This window comes from Myotis myotis, unplaced genomic scaffold (genome assembly GCF_014108235.1).
Source record: "Myotis myotis isolate mMyoMyo1 unplaced genomic scaffold, mMyoMyo1.p scaffold_m19_p_2, whole genome shotgun sequence".
NCBI classification, from domain to species: Eukaryota; Metazoa; Chordata; class Mammalia; order Chiroptera; family Vespertilionidae; genus Myotis; species Myotis myotis.
Genome location: NW_023416324.1, coordinates 165,880,406 through 165,893,184, shown reverse-complemented (window position 1 = coordinate 165,893,184; position 12,779 = coordinate 165,880,406). Strand labels below are relative to the sequence as shown.

Genomic DNA, 12,779 nt, shown 5'->3' with positions numbered 1-12,779 from the left:
GATACAATCAGGAGGAAATATCAGACCAATGCAAACTGAGGGGAATTTTATAAAATATTCACCATGTAATATTCAAAAGTATCAAAGTTCTGAAAGCCACGGAAAGATTGAGAGGATAATTCTGAGTGAAGGAAACCAAAGACCCAACAAAATGCAACATGATCCTGAATTATATCCTTTTGTTATAACAAACATTATTTGATCAAATGTCAGAACTTGAATGGCATTTGTTCATTTCCTTATTTTGATGATTGCATTATAATTATGTAGAAGTATATTTTTGTTGTTCGTAGGAATGACACACGACAGTATTCAGATACAAGGGGAAAAAGTTCTTTATGATATTTTCGCAACTTTTGTGTAAATATGTAGTTACTAGAGGCCCAGTGCACAAAATTCATGCACTGGAGGGGGAGGTCCCCCAGCCTGGCCTGAGCCCTCTCACAGTCTGGGAAGCCTGGGGGATGTCCAACTGCTGACTTAGGCCCGCTCCCCATGAGGAAGCGCACTGACCACCAGGAGGCAGCTCCTGCTTTCAGCGTCTGCCCCCTAGTGGTCCGTGTGTATCATAGTGACCGGTCATTCTGCCATAACCATCACTTAGGCTTTTATTATATAGATTTTACAATAAAAAATTTATATAAGAGCCCTGGCCAGGTGGCTCATTTGGTTAGAGCATCATCCCATACACCAAAAGGTTGCCTATTCTATCCCTAGTCAGGGCATCTACAGGAGGCAACTGATTGATGTTTCTTTCTCACATGGATGTTTCTCTCCCTCTCTCTAAAAACCAATGAAAGCATGTCCTCTGGTGAGGATTTATAAAAACAAATTTACAGAAGAAATTTAGGCACAAGCAAATCAAAGTGGCATTTTTGTCACTTCTTTGAGGAAATCAGCTGCTTCACTCAAGGACAGGATAGTAACCTGCCAGCTGAGGTGGCCTGATGCACTTCTAGAAAGACTGTGTGCAGAGTGTCTACAAACCAGTCCTGTATCCTCAGCAGTTTAAATTCATGATATCTGATCATCATTTACAGTCAACCTTTAGTAAGCAATGGCTCTTTTCTTTTTACCTTTAAATCTGACCCATTTAATGAAAAAAAAATGTTCTGAAAAACAAAACACTTAAAGGTAATGAAATGGTTCCCATCTATTGGGACACTTTAATAAATGTTTTTAAGCCTAATTTTTTTAATGTGAATGCTTACTTTCTTCAAAGGGGGGACCACCAGAAATGAATGTGCTCTCATCAGACTGTAGGATGAGCAACACCAACTCACTACAACCAGAAAAAAGATATCTTCTCGCATCAGATTCTCCCGTGCCCTCTACTGCCTTGTTGCTGAATGATGAATTTCCAGTGAAATATTAAACAGTGTATGTGTCTTCTTGTCTACCAATGATTGGCTTGCCCTCCCCCCACCTTCGTTCCTCCCTTCCTTCCTCATTGTCTTAATGCACTCAGCATTGTCTGGGTCGATCAGAAAGTCTATTTTTCTTGCAGACTTTAGGAAATCTACAATACCTAGTGAACCTATAATTAAGCTTAATATAACCTGGGAAAGGCAGGAGAGAAGGAAAATGAAGGCTGTGAATAAGAGGAGATATGCAGTTAGCACATACCCATTTCCTTTGTGGAAAGGTGACTAAAGTCTGCAAACATCAAGAGTTTTTCATGTGCTGGGTCTAACTCAGATCTCTATTTATTTCAACTCTTCTTGTTCAAAGCTATGACATGCTGGGGAGTGCTTGGACTATTTTTCATAGGAAGCTGCACTGACCCTCTCTTCTCTCCAAGTGGAACAGCCTGTCCCCAATTCACAGTCCCGCTGCATTCCAAAAGTTCTTTTTAAAATTATTTTTTAGAACTCAGAAATAATGTTACAAATAAGTGTTTGATTTCCAGATCAGCCACAAAAACTCCCCATAATTTTAGTGTATAAAGTTATCAACACACACACACACACACACACACACACACACACACACACACTTTACTGGAACTGCTAAGATGGCATTTTCAGGTAATGGCTGTGAGTCAGCTCCTCATAGCTCAGATACTACCTTAGTCTACGTGATCCATGTTGACAAATGGCTCCTTCACTTTGGATTCTGATGTGAACAAGAACATGGTTAGAGGTTCATGCTAGCCCACCCTCTCACTCAACCCCACAGGTTTGGATCCCAAGAGATACTCTAACTATTGTCTTGCTATATTTTATTCCACTTCTCACAACTCATATTCTCCTTCTCTCTCTCTCTCTGCCTCCTTCTCTCTCTTTCTTGCTCTCATAATCTATTTCACTGAGCACACAAAATATGACATTTGAGCAATGAAGCTTGAAAGGAAATTTAGGAAAGCAGATATTTATCATTTTATTACTAAACTAGAGGCCTGATGCACAAAATTCGTGCAAGAATAGGCCTTCCTTCCCCCAGCACTGGCTTCTCTCTGGCACCCGGGACCCGGGCTTCCCTCGTAGCCCTGGCTTCGTCCGGAAGGACGTCCTGTCTAATTAGCATATTACGCTTTTATTATTATAGATAAGTATTTCATTTAGAATGGGCTTCTATTGCTACTTGGTGGAATCCTCTTATTTAAAACATTTTATAATAGTCTATGTATCATAATAATGAGGAAGAGGAACAAGAAGAAGAGAAAGAAGACCTACATACTATCTCATGGTATCAACTCATAGCTATCACTGCAGTTCACTATAATTTTATTAGATGTGACGTGATTTAAGTTTTTTAAAAATGATAAGTTTCAAATTATCTCATTGAAAGCACAATTGTCCTTGAAATTCTTATTCTGTGACAAAAATTTAGGGCAAATCAGTCTGGTATTCTCCCTAAATGTTCTTCTTCAAGACAAAGTTTCTAAAATAATCTCAGACATGGTGTAACATTTGCCAGACAGCTGTCCCAGGGACTGCCAAGAAGATAATCCCTATGTCTATCTAGTCTTTTTTCTTCCTTCAGTGAATTCTGAGCCCAGGCCAGTTCATAGACGCATGTTCTGAAAGCTTAGAGTCTCTCTAAGGAGACTTGATGTTCCTTGAGGCCTTTACACCTATTCTACTGACCTAGTTGAGAAGGCAGTTGGTTAAGTTTGGGGCAAAGGGATTGACCTTAACTGTTCCTAGAGGGCAAATGTCTATGAAGATAAAGCTACCACTCAAGGTCACCAGCTCTAAGATGTACCTGGTCTGAGTATTCTCTCTCCATCCTTGAGACCCAGCCAGAGTACATAAAACCCTGGGATATGGAGTTACAGCCTTGTTGATCTAAGAGCTAGAAGAAAATTCTAGAGGGCATTTGGACAAACATTCTTCTTTTTGAACTGTTGGTTACCTCCACTGTTTATTTTTTTCTCAATATATGTTCATTGATTTCAGAGAGGAAGAGAGAGGGAGAGAAAGAGGTAGAAACATCAATGATGAGAAAGAATCATTGATTGGCTGTCTCCTGTATGCCCCCTACTGGGTATTGAGCCCTCAACCTGGGCATGTGCCCTTGACTGGAATCAAACCCAGGACCCTTAGGTCTGCAGGATGATGCTCTATCCACTGAGCCAAACCAGCTAGGGTATACCCCTACTGTTTAGCAGAAATAGTTTTTCTAGAAAATGAAATTATTTCTACCAATAAATATGTTCAGAATTTCACAGATCTTTTAATGCATATGACTTGATCTTTCATTCAAATTAATTTATTGAAATAATTTTAGATAGAGAATAAAGGATTTTGTGTGTTTAAAAAGACCTAGATATAAAACTTTGAGGTCAGACCTTCCCTCAAATCTTCAAAATGCCAGTTCTCTGACCCTAATGCTTCTTGAATCTTCATCACCTGTCAGAGAATAAAGAGGACTGTTAATAGAAGAGGAGACAGAGAACCATACAATTTGGACATGGGGACTGGAAAACAGACGCTGATCTCAGGCAGAGGCAACATGAGAGAGAAATGTTTGCAGCTATCTTTTAGGTCTGGACAGATTGTTGCAGAAAGCCAGATTGCTGGCCTTGGAGAAATTGTTTTCTTTTGTCACTAAGCTTTTTCAAACTCTACCAAGAAATAGGTTAGTGTATTCGCTTTCTTGGGCTGCCATAAGAAAGTATCACAGACTGAGCTGCTTAAACAACAGAAATTAATTTTCTCATGGTTCTGAAGGCTGGAAGGGCAAGATTGAGGTGTTGGCAGGTTAAGGAGTTGCAAGATTAAGGAGTTGGTGAGGTCTCACTCCTTGGCTTGCAGACAGCTGCCTTCTCACTGTGTTTTCACATGGTCTTTCCTCTGTGCATGTGCATCCCTGATGTCTCCTTTTGTGTCCAACTGTCCTCCTCTTACAAGGACACTAATCAGATTGGGTTAAGACCCACCCTAACAGCCTCATTTTAACATTATCATCTCTTTAAAGGCCCAATCTCCATATACAGTCACATTTTGAGGCACTCAAGATTAGGACTTCAATATATGAATTTTGAGGGGACACAATTCAGCCCATAATAGTTAGAAAGGGTACTTGTAAAGTAAGGTACTAAAATCCAAACAATTAGTTGGATTTCAGAATTTCAAAAACTAGTCAAATAAGAAGTGTAATTGAGTTCATAATGTTGTCCCAGACTAAGAGGGGCCTGTGCTAGTAGCAAGGGGAAGATGGTCTATGTCTTGCAGTAAACATATGTCTTGTCTCTTCTAGCCTTTGGTCTGGGTTCTAAGACTCTTCAGATAAGATCCTTGGAACTGAGACTAGCACTCAGCAATAGAAATATAATGTGAGCTACACTGGCAATTTTTAGTTTTCTAGTAGTCACATTAAAAAATAAAAACAAAAACCCCACAAACCCTAGCCCATTTTGCTCAGTGGTTAGAGTGGCAGCCTGTGGATGGAAGGGTCACAGGTTCTGTTCTGGTCAATGGAATGTACCTTGGTTGCAGGCTCAATCCCCAGCCAAGTCGGGGTGCATGCGGAAGGCAACGAATTGATGTGTCTCTCTCACATTGATGTTTCTCTCTCTCTGTCTCTCCCCCTCCTTTCCACTCTCTGTAAAATTAATGGGGAAAAATATCCTTGGGTGACAACAAACCCACACACACACATGGAATTGTTTTTAAAGCATACTTTATTTAACTCAATATTCAAAATATTAGTGTTTCAAAATACAATCACTATTTAACAATTGTCAATGAGATTCCTATTGTTAAGTCTTCAGGCTCTGGTGACTATTTTAAACTAACAGCACCTGTCAGTACAGACCAGTCACATTTCTAGTGCTCAATACCCACATGGCCTGGTGGCTGCCATACTAGACAGTACAGATCTAGAGAGTGGTCAGGTCCACAGTATCTAGGAGACACAACAGTCTTATGCTCTACACAAAGGTCTAAGAGTGTAATGATTGAACACAATGGTCCAGAAATTAAAGAGATTTTCATGACATTCTCAAGAGCAGTCAATGCCACCTGGAACTCCCAGAGCTGCCTAGGGACTTATGAATGGGGCCCTGTCAGCCAGTGCCTTTCCAAACTTAAGCCTGTATGAGCTAACCAAGGGCTTGACTCGGGAGCAGAGCAACTCAAGAGGGACATTGACCTTCCTCACACCACTCAGCTCTGACTCGGTAAATAGGACCAAGACAGAGCAGTAGCCTCAGCCTTCTCTTCTGCCACTAACTGCTAGAATGTTGGCCAAGTCACTTAAGTCCATGCCGAACAGGAATCACCAAGGCCTAATAAGAAATGTTAGGCTACCTGCCCTTGCCTCTTTTCCCTTTCATGCTGGCTTTTCTAGGAGCCCATCACCTAGGAGGTGTAAGGAGGACTTTTCCTGCAGACTGGCAGGTGTATTATGATGATGCAATATCCTATCTAATAAAGAGGGAATATGCTAAGTGAACCTCACACTGTTGCAAAGATAGTGGCACCCACAGTCAATAAGGAGGGAATATGCTAATTGGCCACCACACCCTCAAATATGGCGGCACCCACAGCCACAAGATGGCAGCATCCAGTCCCCTCGGCCCCACCAGGGCAGCTGGCGCACAGAGTCCCCCAGTTCCCTCAGCTCCCCAGCCACCCAGGGCCAGCCCGAGGAACAGGCAAGCCTCAGATGTCAGCTGCCCAGCTGCCCAGGGCTGGCAGAGGTGCAGGCAAGCCTCAGATGGTGGCTGCCCAGCTGCCCAGGGCTGGCTTGAGGTGCAGGCAAGCCTCAGATGGTGGCTGCCCAGCTGCCATAGGCCCCCCGAGGCTCAGGTAACCAGTGGCAGCAGCAGAGGTGTGATGGGGCATCGCCTTCCCCTGATCACTGGGTCACCTTCTGCCCCTGAGGGCTCCTGGACTGTGAGAGGGGGCAGGCTGGGCTGAGGGACCCTCCCTCCAGTGCATGAATTTTCATGCACTGGGCCTCTAGTAAGGAAATAATGCTTGAGACAGAAAAATGAGGAAGCAATAAATGGTTGGTGAAAAATTTTGGAAATCACATGGCCTTAGAGCAGTGGTTCTCAACCTTCTGGCCCTTTAAATATAGTCCCTCATGTTGTGACCCAACCATAAAATTATTTTTGTTGTTACTTCATAACTGTAATTTTGCTACTGTTATGGATCATAATGTAAATATCTGATATGCAGGATGGTCTTAGGCGACCCCTGTGAAAGGGTCGTTCGACCGCCAAAGGGGTCGTGACCCACAGGTTGAGAACCGCTGCCTTAGAGGATTAATGACTTTGGAAAACTGTAGGGAAGTGGGGCATCCCCAACTCCCCTAAGGTTTTAAAGGTTTAATTCATGCCCAGAAATAAAGCAAGTGGCCTAATGCCTACTTTCCTGCTATAACAACACAGACTCTCTCCTGCAGACTGTCCAAAGAGAAAGCATCAAAGTGTGTGGTTAATCAGAAAGAACTCCATGGTTACCTACAAAGTTAAGGTTTGCCCCAACAGCACATTCCTTATATTCCTACTACTGATATCTGCCATTTACACATTACATCTATAATGTATATAAAGTCATTTGACCCCAACAATGTCCCTGAGAGGCAGAATAGAAAACAGAGGCTCACAGAGTTGGAGGAGTTAGTGGGCTGTAGAGGATTTTAAAACCAGTCTTCTGACCCCAAGTCTACATAAGTAATACACAGGGTAATTGGCAGGTAATGTGTGTTTGGCATGTAGTCAATAAACAATAAAAGTTGGTTGAATGAGTGCATACATGAATGAATGAATAAAAAATAAGAAACTGAATTTCTTGAAATTCCTCAGGAAACACCATTTCCAAATGTAAGTATGAGATCACACATCCTCAGGGAAATGCCCTCAGGAAAGTGCATTTGCCTCCTTAATATTGTCCAGGAATAGCGGGAAGCGCTTCCTTTAATCTAGATTTCTTCGGAAAGTCATTATATAGAAGTGGTTTGGGAACTCTGATCTCTATGTCCCCAGGCTTTTTGCAACAGTGTATAGACAGCCCTGCAGTCGTGGTTAACATGAGGCAAAGCAGCCTTCGCTGGGGAAGTGTATTGTGCACAGATGACAGTGATCAGGTCCAGAGACGGAGCCAGCCCGGCAGAGGAGGAGCAGGTCAAGTCAGCCTCGGCCACGGCCCGTGCTTCCCTCACTTAGATGGAAAATTAATTAATTAATTAATTAATTAATTACCTAGAAATGAACATTTCCAGGGAAGAAGATGCTAGAAGGAGAGCCAAAGAAATTCAATAGAGGTAACTGGGTAGGAGGGACAAATCAGTTAAGAGAGAAAGTCATCGGCCTATAAGCGACTTCTGTCCTTCAAATTCAAATCCACTCTCCCTTTTTCTGGAAGAAAAAAAAAATCACTTACAGGATCTCAGACAAAGGATGTTCAAGCTGGAAGAAATGTAAAGAAAATAAGAATAGCCTTAGCTGGTTTGGCTCAGTGGATAGAGCGCCAGCCTGTGGACTGAAGGGTCCTGGTTAGATTCCAGTCAAGAGCACATGCCCAGGTTGCTAGTTCAATCCCCAGTGGGGGGGGCGGGGGGGGCATGCAGAAGGCAGTTGATCAGTGATTCTCTCTCATCATTGATGTTTCTATCTCTCTCTCTTTCCCTTCTTCTTTGAAATCAATAAAAATATTTTTTTAAAAAAGAAAATAAGAATAATAACTAACACTTACTTATCCCAGGCATGTTCTAAACACTTTAGCTGTATTAGCTCATTCAATCCCCAGCAGTTACTCCTCATCCCCATCTCAGTAACCCTACCTTGTCCAATCCCGGGTACCACTGTTCATATTATCTCCAAGAGCACCAAGTGAATGACAGGCTTGGAGTTGTACAATGCTGCAGCCTTGCCCATTCTACAGTGGAAGAAACATCACCTATCCAGCTACTGACCAAAACAGCAGGTTATTGGCAGGACGGGCTCTAGGATCTTGACCCTCTGCAGTTGAGTCTGGTGCCTGTGCAGTGGGGCATGAGCTACATTTTGGAAGCTGTCAGTGATTTCAGTATCCCTGACTTTAAAGAGCTCACATGAATTCAGGAGGTACTGGTCACACAAGCACATCTGCACCTTCAGGTTCATGCTAATGGTTCCCTCAGCCTCCTGGTTGTATTTGACTTCTCCTTCCTCAAGTTCCCTCCCCAAGGTCGCCACACTCTGACATCCCAGCAGAGCGTAGTTGAGGACATGTGCTCCAAAGTCACACTGCTGTATGACCTTGGGCAACTTTCTGTGCTTCAGTTTCCTCCTCCAGAATGTGGAGATGATAACAGAACTTATTCCTGGGGTTATTATGAGAATTAAATAACTCAATGTTTCTAAAGCAGCTAAAATAGTGCATGGCACATAGTAAGCACAGTATGTAAGTGTTTCATAAAAGGCTGGATTATTAAACAGCTTCCCTCTCCGTCAATATCAAAAGCCTCTCGCTAAAACCCAAATCTGCTCACCACCTGCCTGAATCCACACTATCTATAGCCCTGGTGCTCAAACTGCAGTCTGCACAAGAATCCCTTGTGGTGCTTGTGAGAAATGCAAACTTCTGAGCCACTCCCTAGATTCTGGTTCAGGAAGTCTGGGTGGAGCTCAAGAATCCACACTTTAGGTGTTCCCACAAGAGATTCTTTTCTAGGTGGTCTGAGAGCACAAATTGAGAAAAAGAGGACTCTGGGATAAAGTCCATTTTTTAGCCTGCCTTTCAGTGACCCTGGTCCTCTGGCCTTTGTCCACCATTCTAGCCTCACTGCTCAAAACCCCACCCTTAATCCTGCCAGCCAGGCTTGAGTCAGGAAAAATAAAAAGCCGTGTTAAAGTCAAGCCCAATTGCATTTCTCCATATGATTGCTGTGTTATATGAGATTAGAAAAAAAAAAATAGCTGAGTTGACAACCAGCAAAGTCTCCATGGTCATGCCGGTGGGTCACCATGGGAACCACATCTCTGTGACTTAGCCCAGGGTGAGCTTAAAAGCTGACGGGACAAAACACATCATGGGTCTGAGTTCCTGTTCTTTTTCTGAGTCTCCCTTAGAGACCAGACCCCTTGTTTTCGGAAAGTAACTCAAGGAATTGTCAGTTCTAAAGTTGGGGAAAGGAAGGTGAGAAGGGGCAGAACAGAGACAAAAGTAGGCCTGAAGCCAAGGGGACAGCACACTGAAATACGAAAGCATTAGGGTCTGGGAGTGCCCCTGCTCCAAACCATGAGCTCATCTAGAAGAAAAAATATATATATTTTTCTTCCCTGGCACAACAACTTAAACTGATTTGATATTAGTCTCCCTAAAAAGTAAGTCTTGACATATTAGTCCAAGACCTTGATTTTACCTGTTTTCCCCAGTTATAAAATCCAAGCACTTTTTTGTGTCTGAAGTTGACTTCATCAACCACCAGAGGAGCAAACTCCATTCTCTGCCTGTCCTGGGTTGAATAATATTCTCCTCTCCTCTCCGCCTCCCACCCCCAAATGCATGACTATTTGAAATCTATGAATGTGGAAATAGGGTGTCTTTGCAGATGAAATTAAAATATAAGTTTGTACTGGTTTTGTGCCTTAGACCCCTCAGGCTACTCTAACAAAAATAGAATGGGTGGCTTAGAAACAATAGGGATTTATATCTCACAGTTCCGGAAACTCTGAGATATAACAGGATGCCTCGCGGTCAGGTGAGGGCCTTCTTCTGGGTTCCTAGCCAGTGTCTTTACATGAAGGAAGAGAACTCTTGGGGGTCTCTTTTCTAAGGGCAGGAATCCAATTCATGAGGCAACACCCTCATGACCTAGTCATCCCCAAAGGCTCTACCTACTGTTACAGTCACAACTGGGGGGTTTGATTTCAATGTATTAATTTTGGTGGGACACAAACATTCAGGACATAACAGATGAGATCATAGTGGGTTAGAGTGGACTATAGATCCAATCACTGATGTTCTTAAAGAAGAGGAGACACACTGAGAGGAAAACACCCTGTGAAGACATAGACACCTGGGGACAAAGAGCATTGACAATGGAGGCAGGGATTAGAGTGATCCATGGGGCAAGTCAAGGAATGCCAAGGACTGTGGGCCGCCACAAGAAGCTAGGAAAAGGCAAGGAAGGATTCTTCCCTGGAGCCTCAGAGGGAGCATGGCCCTGCTGACAACTCGATTTCAGACTTCTGGCCTCCAAAACTATGATAGAATCTATTCCTGTTGTTTGAAGCCACCCAGCAGCCCTAGGAAACTGCCCAGTAGGTCCCTTTCTTGATGGTAGACAGACAGTCCATACTCTGCTGACCTTCAGGTTGACCAATGGATAATCATCAGGTCAGTTAAGCAGGGAAGCATCTCTAGGAGGAGCTCAGATCATGGAAAACGGTAAAAAGAAACTTCATTTTGAATAAGGAAATTCCCTTAAGCAAATCCAGCACAGGGCGGAGTAGGAGTACCCTGCTGGATAACAGCATTCCAGTTCCCCTTAGAGAGCTGTCCTCTGCCCTCGCTGTACGCAGTGTTGGTGGAGCTGTCAACATTCCTTGACATCCCTTCACAGGGAGCCGCCACGTGACTCACACTTTGCCCCTTGGACTCCCTTCGGGATTTTTGTCCCAAGCACAGTGATGCCAGAAAGAAATAGCTGCACGTTGTCCATCCAGCTATTGGGCCCCAAAGGGACCATCCACCAGGACCTGCTGTCTGGATACGGGGAGGTAACCCAGACCGGTTCTACTCTTCCCGCCTCTGAAAGGCTTCCTCTTCTGTGGACTGGGCCAGAAGCAAGTGTATTGCCTGCAACCCAAAACGGTAATAGAGACATCCTCCGGCATCCAGCCACCTTAAACCTCCCTGTCCTCCAAGAGAGAGGGAGGACAGAAAGGAATTCTTGGGAGTATCTGATGAAATGTCACAATTGCCCTCCCCACATACACACAGAGCTGCATCTGTTGCAAAAGTGCTGCTAAAAATATAGTCAGCATGTTTTTCAAAGGGCCTGGTAAACAGCTCTCTGACATACATTTGTTTCAGAAGTCAATACAGGGCTAGATGAAGGTCCTCTCATCTGAACAGCCGTCACGTTTCTTTCTACCAGACGAGACGCATCACAGAACTGGCTGAGTTTCCCTTCTCTCCACATGTGCCTTTTGGTTCAGAGTTAAAGCTACTACCCGATCACAGTGCCTATATTCGTTGACAACTGGAAGTACATTTTTCTACCCCCCCCACCCCCACCCCCGCTTTTCCATTGTTTTTGATCTTTGCTTTTCATTTCAAATGTTTGTTGTAAGACACTTAATATCTCTTGTGGAAATAGGTGAGATGAAAATAAATAAATAAATAGACACAGGCATCAAATGATTTTCATAATCTTACCAAGCGAGATCCGTAAGTGACCTAAATTTAGCTTTCAGAAGCATTTGTTCATTCCCCAGACATAGCTTAACTGGTGTTGGGAAGAAGATAGACTGGGACAGAAAACAAAACATGCCTCACCTCGTCTTCCTGATGTTGCGATGTGTTCATGTTATCATCAAACTCGGATGCCATTACCTTCAAAGACCTGCCTCAGACCCCTGAAACATGTCCTGCCACGTGTGCGGCAGCATTCACGAAATAAACCAGGCAAATTCCTACACCACCAGTCAGAGATCCCAGAGGCCACGGGCCAGGCCACACCCTCACCTCTCACTAGAACTGTGTGGAAAGTACAGGACACACTGCTCTTGTTTTGCTTTCATATTTTTTAACTGAACTGGTGTGCTCACCTGAAAGAAATGTCCTGAAAGGATTTCACTGGGTGACCATTTAGCCAAAGCAAAGCCATCTTTGTTTTCCAACCCCTCTCCTGTCCCCAGGGCCTAAAATGAACAGCCACACCAACTTCTCTCCAATCTGAGAAGCTATTGTGCAAACATGAATGAGTCAGTTACTCTTTCTTTGCCTTGGGGAGGAGGGGAACAAAACAAAACAAAACACAGATGGGACTCCTCACATAACCCAGACCAGAGGAGTGAAAAGATGAATATTTTCCATGGTCAGCTGTAGGATGGTATGTAAATGCAGCATGGGTCATTGTACATTATTAAATTTCTGTTGCACTTGAATTAGTTATAGAGTGACATTCTGACTGTTTCCTCCATGTAGTTCTCATAACTCCACCTGCTTGACATTTCCTTCCTCTCCATCCCACGTAGAACAGGCCCCACTTTGTGGGAGAGAGGCCACCCTGCAGAACTTCAAGAACACATTCCAGGGACGCTGTTGCTGGGGCACACACAGGAAATTTCAAACACACGCGGATAGCCAGGGTTAATCGGCCCCAGGACTTGA

The 12,779-nt window shown here is 43.6% G+C and overlaps 1 long non-coding RNA gene across 2 annotated transcripts in view; it reads right to left on the bottom strand.

The window, feature by feature from the left end:
• Nucleotides 1-12,119, bottom strand: part of LOC118677355 — a 32,576-nt gene extending 20,457 nt beyond the window's left edge. Inside the window, exon 1 of one of the 2 annotated variants that reach the window (XR_004974379.1) lies at nt 11,943-12,119. This is a non-coding gene — a long non-coding RNA (uncharacterized LOC118677355). The remainder of the gene's footprint in view (nt 1-11,942) is intronic. The other variant, XR_004974378.1, reaches the window with a different exon arrangement.
• Nucleotides 12,120-12,779: the final 660 nt, after the last annotated feature.